This window comes from Oryx dammah, unplaced genomic scaffold (assembly GCF_014754425.2).
Source record: "Oryx dammah isolate SB20612 unplaced genomic scaffold, SCBI_Odam_1.1 HiC_scaffold_27, whole genome shotgun sequence".
Taxonomy (NCBI): domain Eukaryota; kingdom Metazoa; phylum Chordata; class Mammalia; order Artiodactyla; family Bovidae; genus Oryx; species Oryx dammah.
Window position 1 is genome coordinate 16,376,606 of NW_024070211.1, and position 8,144 is coordinate 16,384,749.

At 55.9% G+C, this 8,144-nt stretch overlaps 1 long non-coding RNA gene across 1 annotated transcript; it reads right to left on the bottom strand.

Annotated features, from left to right (window-relative positions):
- Positions 1–4,619: 4,619 nt before the first annotated feature.
- Positions 4,620–7,694, bottom strand: LOC120854261. The gene is made up of 2 exons (XR_005718942.1): positions 7,078–7,694; positions 4,620–7,004 (listed from the first exon to the last, which is right to left on the bottom strand). It is a non-coding gene; the product is annotated as an uncharacterized LOC120854261 (long non-coding RNA).
- Between the last annotated feature and the right edge of the window lie 450 nt (positions 7,695–8,144).

Below are 8,144 nucleotides of genomic sequence, written 5' to 3' on the forward strand. Positions count from 1 at the left end.
TGGGGGCCCTGGCAGAGGCTGGCTCTGAAAACTCAAAAGACCCAGGGCGGAGGTGCTTCTGGAGCAAATCAGGCTTGGCAAGAGGCTAAGGTCAGGGAAAGAAGTAAGGTAGAGAGCACAGGCGAGGGGGCCTAGGCAGCTCCAACAGGGAAACCAGCCAGGTAGGCACATGAACACGAGGGTGAAGCAGGAGGGTCAGAGGGGAGAGGGCGCCTCTGAAAGCCGCCTTGCCCCAAACAAGCAGAGACATTCCAAATGTGCCCTTCCACAAGTGGGGCCTGGCTACCAGGCTAGAACCCTGAAGACTCGGCCCAGCAGGGGCACGGCAAGGGACAGAGCTACAAGGTATAAGCAGTAGAGTGGGCGGTGAGACAGGCAGCTCCTGTTTACTGAACAAAGTCTGGGTCAGACATGACTCTGGACTCCAGACCCACGTTAACCCATTCAGTCCTGGGTGGTGTGTTACCCACACTCATGGGAGTCAACCCTGCGTTATTCACTGGAAGGACTTGATGCTGAAGCCGAAGCCCTGATACTTTGGCCACCTGATGCGAAGAGCTGACTCTTCGAAGACCTTGATGCTGGGAAAGACTGAAGGCGGAAGGAGAAGGGGACAACAGAGGACGAGATGGATGGTATCACTGACTCAATGGACATGAGTTTGAGCAGACTCTAGGAGATCGTGATGGACAGGGAAGCCTGGTGTGCTGCAGTCCATGGGGCTACAAAGAGTTGGACACAACTGAGCAACTGAACAGCAATACGAGAGAGGAAACAGAGGCACAGAATGGGTGGATGTTGCCCAGGGTACCTGGCAGAGCTGGGTTTTAAAACCAGGTATAGCTCTTGCTTTCAAAGGGAAAAGCTGCTGGTCACAAGCAATCCTGCCCCCACCAGCCTGTGCCCACCCCTGTCCCCTCCAAAGGCATGGACAGGCTCTTGGACTTTCCTCTGTCGATTGGTAAGGAGTTTATTTTCACCAGCTGAGGAGCTTGTCCTCCAGTAGATAGATGCCTTTCACGTTGCAGAAGGAGCAGAGAATCCTCCCCAGATGGGTGATTTCTGGTTGCGAGGCAGGATTCCTTCTGGCAGGATATGATGACCCGGGAGAACGGCATTTTGCAACTGTTTGTGGCCAAGGACTCACCAGTAAGTTAGCCTACTGAAAACTAAATACTCCTGGGCTGTTTCATTGAGCTTTTTCGTGACATCAGTAGACAGTTGGCAACAACACCTTGAACATTTCTCCAGGCTACCATTGACTGTGGCCTTGCTGCAGGCTACGGAAGCCCAACATTGCACAATGTTCCCTTATAGTGACCCACAGGACAAATTCCTTTCAGGCCCCCACACCAGCAGGGCAGTGTAGCCTCGTGGTTAGAAGCACAAACTCCAGGTCCCCCTGCTGTCCTCCTGTTGGGGGTGGGTGGGGGCAGGAGCCCTTTAGAGCAGGGTTCCTTGCCTGCCTCTGTAGCTTAGCATGTGAGTCCTTGGGCAAGGTGAAACCTCCATAAGCTTCAGTTTTCTCAACTGTAAAATGGGAATAAATAACACCCTCCTGAGACATCTCCTGGGGAATTCCCTGGTAGTCCAGTAGTTAGGACTCCATGATTTCATTGCCCGGGTTCGATCCCTCGTCAGGGAACTGAGGTACTGCCTACCACATAGTGCGGTCAGAAAAAAAAAGACTTCTCCCAAATAACTTGCTTTAGTTTTTCTTTATAGACGCTCTGTGTCTTGTAACTAAGCACATTTCCCTCCCTGTGTGGGCTGCCAGAGGCCCAGCACCCACCTTGAGGGCACTCCCCAGTTCCAGAGCATGCTGAGGTCATCTTGTTTTCCCTTAACCCAACCTCTTCAGTCATTCTTTTTTTCCTGTTGGCCTTTTGGTATTTCTATGAACTTCAGAACACGTGTCCCCGACCTCCGGGCCTTGTACTGGTTTACCTCCTGTCAGACCAGCAGTGGCATTAGATTGGAAATAAAAGTACACAATAAATGTAATGCACTGGAATCATCTGAAACCATCCCTGTCCATAGAAAAACTGTCTTCCACGAAATTGGTTGTTGTTCAGTCGCTCTTTTGCAACTCCATGGACTGTATCCTGCCAGGCTCCTCTGTCCATGGGATTTCCCAGGCAAGAATACTGGAGCGGGTTGCCATTTCCTTCTCCAGAGGATCTTCCCAGACCACGGATCGAACCGGTAGTCTCCTGCACTGGCAGGCAGATTTTTTACTGCTGAGCCAGCAGGGAAGGACCACAAAATTGGTCCCTGGTGCTAAAAAGATTGGGGACCACTGCTTTAGAACTAAGGCCTAATTATCGTGATAAAAAAGACTGCTGCCCTTTGTACCAAAGCACTTCCTCGCAGGTTATATGCTGTTTAAGCCTCACGCCAATCCAGGTAGGTGCCCCATTTTACAGGAGAGGAAATGAAGGCCCCCAGAGGGAACTGGTAGGGTGGACACCGGTCATTCTACTCCACCTGAGCCGTCCACCGCCGGTCTCCCAGGGCCCTTGCCCTGGCTCCATAAGTGGCCGCCCCTACTCTCCCAGCCCTTTCCAGAATCCCCTACCTGCCCCCACGCAGCTGAGTGATTCTGCCCCTCCCTCACACTTCCCTCCCTTCCCACTCCATTTCCCTGTTATCATTCTCTTGACATTGGGGGGACTTTCCAAGAAATGGTAAAATCCACTGCATTATTTAAGGATGATTGAAAAATCTGCCTCTGCTCTCTATGGCACCCTCTATGGTGCTTCCACCAGATGGTTCAGCTTTGGCTCTCTCCTCCTCGACAGGGAAGAGATGGCCCGAGTCCTGGCACACTGCTCAGGACAAGAAGGTGTGGTCCAACCCTCCCAGGAACAAGCCCCAGGAGGGCAGAGCATGGGGGCCACCGACTGCCTCTCCACCTCTTTTTTGGGACTGTCAACCTGGGTGTTTCCCCTGATGGTCCCTCAGGGGACCCTGCAGAGCGCTGGAAAGAGCCACTACCCAGCCTGGAGCCCCTTCATTACCTGAACTGGCTTCCTGGGGAAGGCCACCGGCTCCCGAGGGGCTCACAAGTTCCCAGTGCAATGTGGAGGGGACCCTCTTCTAATTCCAAGCCACCGTCTGAGGCTCAGAGCCTTTGAGTCCAGCTGAATTTTGAAGCCCCAGATGTGCCCGTGCAGGCCTAGAGCTGAGCTGGGGTCAGATGGTGAGACCTGAAGTGCTTGTGGAATACGGGGAGGGAGACTGGAGCTCTTGCAGGACACGGGGCAGCAGTCATTTTGTTCACATCTGAACAGGAAAGCAGCCCACAACTCAGAGCTTGTGTGTATGCTCAGTCATGTCCAATGCTTTGTGACCCTGTGGACTGTAGCCCGCCGGGAATTTTCCAGGCAAGAATCCTGGACAGGGTTGCCATTTTCTTCTCCAGGGGATCTTCCTGACCCAGGGATCAAACTCGCATCTCTGGAGTCTCCTGCATTGGCAGGCACATTCTTTCCCAGCCGCACCACCAGGGAACCCCCTTTATTATTACTTGGTGGTAATTTCTCTTCTCCGCACACAGAACTCATGATGGTTGCCTTTCAAGGCACTGGGACGGTGTGGTTGGTGGTATTAGCCCCAAGGTCACCCAGCTCCACCCTGAAGGCTCTGATCCCTGCCCATGGGTCCACCTTCCAGGAGACCTCAGTCCTTATCTGTCCACAGTGGCTGTGCCCGTGTGTACATCATCCAGGAGCCACAGGGGCTGGCAGGAAAGGCCAGGAAGTGTTGCAGCCTGAAACCCCAGAAATAGGGTCAGGGAGCCCCAACCCTGGTGGCTTCCTTGTGGGCTCTCCATTGATGGGGGGGCCTTGCCAATCAGGACAGAAGCACACAGTGAAAGTGACAGCTGGGGGCAGGCCTGGTGCTGGCCTGGACACCCTTGGCAGACAGGCACACAGCCGGCGCACAGCAGCCACACCCCTGGCCTTGGCCCAACTTCCTTCTCTGGACCAGGCCCCATTCCAGTCCTCCCACCTCCTGATTATGGGTATGCACGTGCCTTGGAAGTGCAACTGTGAATACATAGCCATGTCTGGCAACAGGTTTCGTTACTGTGAGCCAGACATGTGTGTTCACGCATGCGTGAATATGAGCGCGTGCTTGCCGTGTTTGCAGTCATGTTGGCGCCCCTTCCATCTAGGGGTTGGCGCACAGAGCCACTCTCTGCAGGTACACAGGTGTTTGGTTTAGTTTCCTTTGTATTTCTCTGTATTTTTAAGCATTCCCAAATGTTACCATCCACACACAGGCTCCCTCCCTGGTCACCACCCACTGAGGGAGACAGGCACAGTCTGGAAAGTATACACTGAGTATAACAAGGGCCACAACAGGGAGAAACCCGGGGAGAGAGCACACAAGTTCTGTTGAGCAGTCAGAGAGGGCTTCCCAGAGGAGGCATCTTCCTAACTGGACTCAAAGATGAGGAGGCTGCTCTGGGTGGATTGGGGGTCTCCCCTGCTGATCGCTCCTCCCTGCCGCATGCCCACCTCCCATTCTCACCTCTCTGTGCTCCTGGGCCCAGTCCACGTACCGCCCTCAGGCCTGTTTTCTGACCAAAACAGCACACAAGCAAATCAAACAACAGCTAATAAAACAGTCTATCTGGGTGAGACTGGAAGCAATGGAAGCATTGCTTCTCGTTCCAATGGAAGCATTTCATTTGGCCCAGTCTTTTTCTAGAAGTTTCTAAGTCACCTAAACCTAAGAACAGAAAGGGTTTGTGACACTAAGCTGGTTCCACATCTCACCCTGGGAGGTATGACCCCTAAATAAGCCCCCTTTGGGGGTCACCTGGTCTCAGCCTAAATGCCTACCTGTACCCACAGGCGAGCATACAATCCTGCCTGGACACCCTCACACCTGGTGAAATGCCCCCTCCCCACCAGCCGTCAGATCCCAGACAGCCTCCATGCCTTCTGCCAGGCTCCCTGTGCCTCCCGCCCCTGCACAGAACTGGGGACACAGTGAGCTGGGGATACACTGGCCTGGGGACCTGCCAGCCCCACAGCCTGGGGAGGGGTGAGCTCTGCTTTCTTGCTCACTGTGTGGTCTTAGAGAAGTTCATTAACTTCTCTGAGCATCAGTTTCTTTCTGTAAAGGTGGGAGGGGGGTGCGGAAAGAGTTACAGTTTGTAAACTGCTCTGCAGATGCTATTTATTATGATTAAACCATTTGAGAGCAATTATAGAGCAACCATCAAGGATTATAGAACAATACAGGGGAAATTGCCCACATATGTGCTAGGGAGCCCCCCAGGAAGAACACTTGGAGTGAGTCCACGGTGGCTGTCTTTGGGTGGTATCTCGATGCCCTGTGTTCCCTGCACAAGATAAAACGCGTCTAATCCTCAGAGGCAGCCTGGGGGACCCCGCACGACCACGGGGAACGTTTGGCTCAAAGGAGTGATCATCCAGCTCCTGGACAACCGGCTGGCCCTGGAATTCAGGTCTCTGGCCATGAAATGTGGATACTCTCCAATCGGCAGCTGCAGGAGGAAGGTTTTCAAGCTGGAGAGATTTGACAAGATGTGAGTCACAAGTGTTGATGAAGAGAAGTCGCTTCTGTGTGGGGAGGGCATCCACCCATTCATTCAGCAGCACCGGCCTCTCAACACCTGGCTCCTACTGAGTAAATGAAAGTGCGGAGGGTGGTCATCGAGGGGACGCGTGTGGGCTCCTAAGGGCTTCTGTGGCAGAGACCGAGGTTGTGCCTTCCCCACCCACCTTAGTTCTAAGAAGGGGGGCGGGCCTGGCCTGAGGCCCCTGGCAGGAACTGGCCCCAGGCAGCTAGCTACGAGGAAACTCCTATGCATAGACTGAGCTTCTGGTTTTCATCAAGACCAGTTAAGTGGATCCCAGGGCTTTGGTTGGGGGGGGCGGTCAGGAAGGCACAGAGGGAGGAGGGAAAAGGATGAGGGGGCCTCCCTCCGGTCACTCAAGGTACCCAGGGGACAAAGGGAGCAGAAGACAGAGCCTGGCAGGGCAGGCCAGGTTGGTGAAGCTGGGCGTGGGTCCAAGGCCACCAGGCCTGCGTGTGGGAGGGGCTGGTGGATGGAGGCAAGCGCCACGGAGCCAGCGGGGAGCATCCCGATGAATAGGATGACAAGGGCAGATGGACAGGCAGCCTGGGCTGCTCTGGGTACCAGCCCTGCTCCCGGCCCCCAGTCAGGTCTCTGGGCTGGAGGCAGGGATGCTGCTGGCCTCTGGCAGGGATGAGGTTGTCTTGAATGAATCGCTGGCCGGTGCCAGGAGCCTGCAGACCTCAGCGCTCACTCCCTGAGGGCCAGCTAATTCACTTGGAGTGAGGCCGGCTGTTAATGACGAGAGCAGCCTCCTGGGCCCTGTCGAGCCCCACGCACGGCTGACCACTGAGCAAGGGGCCAGGCCAAGGGTGAGGGCAGGAGTGCCCACCTCTGCTACAGGCTTGGCCAGGGCTCCCTACCTGCCTGCACAAGGGCAGCAATGCCCCTGAGGGCGGGTGGACCCTCTCCCTGGGAAAGCCTGAGTCTGGGGGTGGAGAGGAGGCGAAGATACCCCCTCCCGAGCCACAGAGAGCCTAATTATGGTGGACAACTGGTAAGGGGGTGGCAAGGAGTAGATAGCAAGAGCCAGCCAAGCCCTCCCTCCTGAACAAGGAGGAAGAACCCGGGTTGAGAGCCCAGCCCTGCATCCCGGAGAAACCAACCACTTGAAAAACATGGCCTGGCGTCTTGCCAGGCTCTCCCTGACACACGCAGTTTGCTGATGGCACAGGTGCAGCGTCCCCAGGCTGCCCCATCCTGGGCAGGTCCCAGGGTTTAGTGAGCACGTACTGCGGGGCTCTCTGCTGGGGTCCAAACCTTGTCCAGGGGCTCAGTCAGGAAAGGGGTCAGCACACAGGAATCACCACAGGGACAGGAGCCAGCTTCCACTCACTGTGCGCCGGGCCCCACACCAGGTCACTGAGTTGTGTATCCTCACATCCACCTGCAAGGTAGGGAGTGTCAGGGAAGCCCATTTTACAGATGGGAAAACAGGCTCAGAAGGGTCACGCACTCACCCAAGGCCCTGAACTTAGCAGCAGAGGCAGGTCTTAAATGACTCTGTTGTATATAATCTCTGCCTAGCACAGCTCCAGGATTCCAGGTTTCAGGGTGAGAGGAGAGGGAGGCCCCCAAGCTTCTGTTCTTTTGGAATCAAAGTCCTCACTGGAGGCTCCTTGGGGCCAGAAGAGCTGGACACTGGCAGAAGGGGAGGATGGAAGGCTTGCCTCTGGGATTCTTGCTCTTGTTTCAATGTTCCTGGGTGGCCCTCTCCCAGGGGAGAACACTTAACAAACTTTCAGGGAGACAAGGGAGTAGGGGGCAGGGCTGCAGGCCTGTGAGGCAGTGGGCTTGCGGGGGCCCTGGGGGCCGCATGGTTCTGCCTGACCGGCAGTGGGCAATGATGAGCTGGCTCTCCCTCCCTGTGGTCGCGGCGGTCCGTGTGCCGGGACTCGGTCATCTCCGGGACCAAGACAACCGCGCAGGATCGGCGCCTGGAGGACTCTGTGGCTGGGTGCTTCCCTGGCGCGGCGGCCTCTTTCCGGGTAGGGGAACAAAGGGGACCTAGCTTGGGAGGGCGAAGGGTGGGTGGCACCCGCGCGCGCTCCCTCCCGCCAGGGCTGGGCCCGGACGGAAGGGGCCTCGGGCGCCCCCTGCCGGCCTGGGGGCTCCGGGAGGAAGGCGGTGGCAGCTGGGGAGCCTAGATTAGCAGTCCCTCCTCCCACGCTGAGGCCTGGCAGGGTTGTGCACTGGTGGGTCCTTGTGTGTGCAAGTGTGTTCTGTGTGTGCAAGTGTACCTATGTGTCTGTGAGGGTGTGCCTTATGTGAGTGGGTCTTGGGTGCACGTGTCTGCAGATGTGCATGTGTGTCTGTGTGTGCATGCATGTGTAGGTGTGTGCATATCTGGCTGCGTAGGAATGTGTCAGTGTGTGTGCACACATGTGCTTGTACTCGTTTGTGTGTGCAGGTGTGTTCGAGTGCCTGTGTCTCTGTATCTGTGTGGGTACCTCTCGGCACACATCTGTCTCCCCGGGCTCAGGGGCAGGTGAATGGGGCCTGGCTTGCTCTGAAGCAGTTGCCTGTT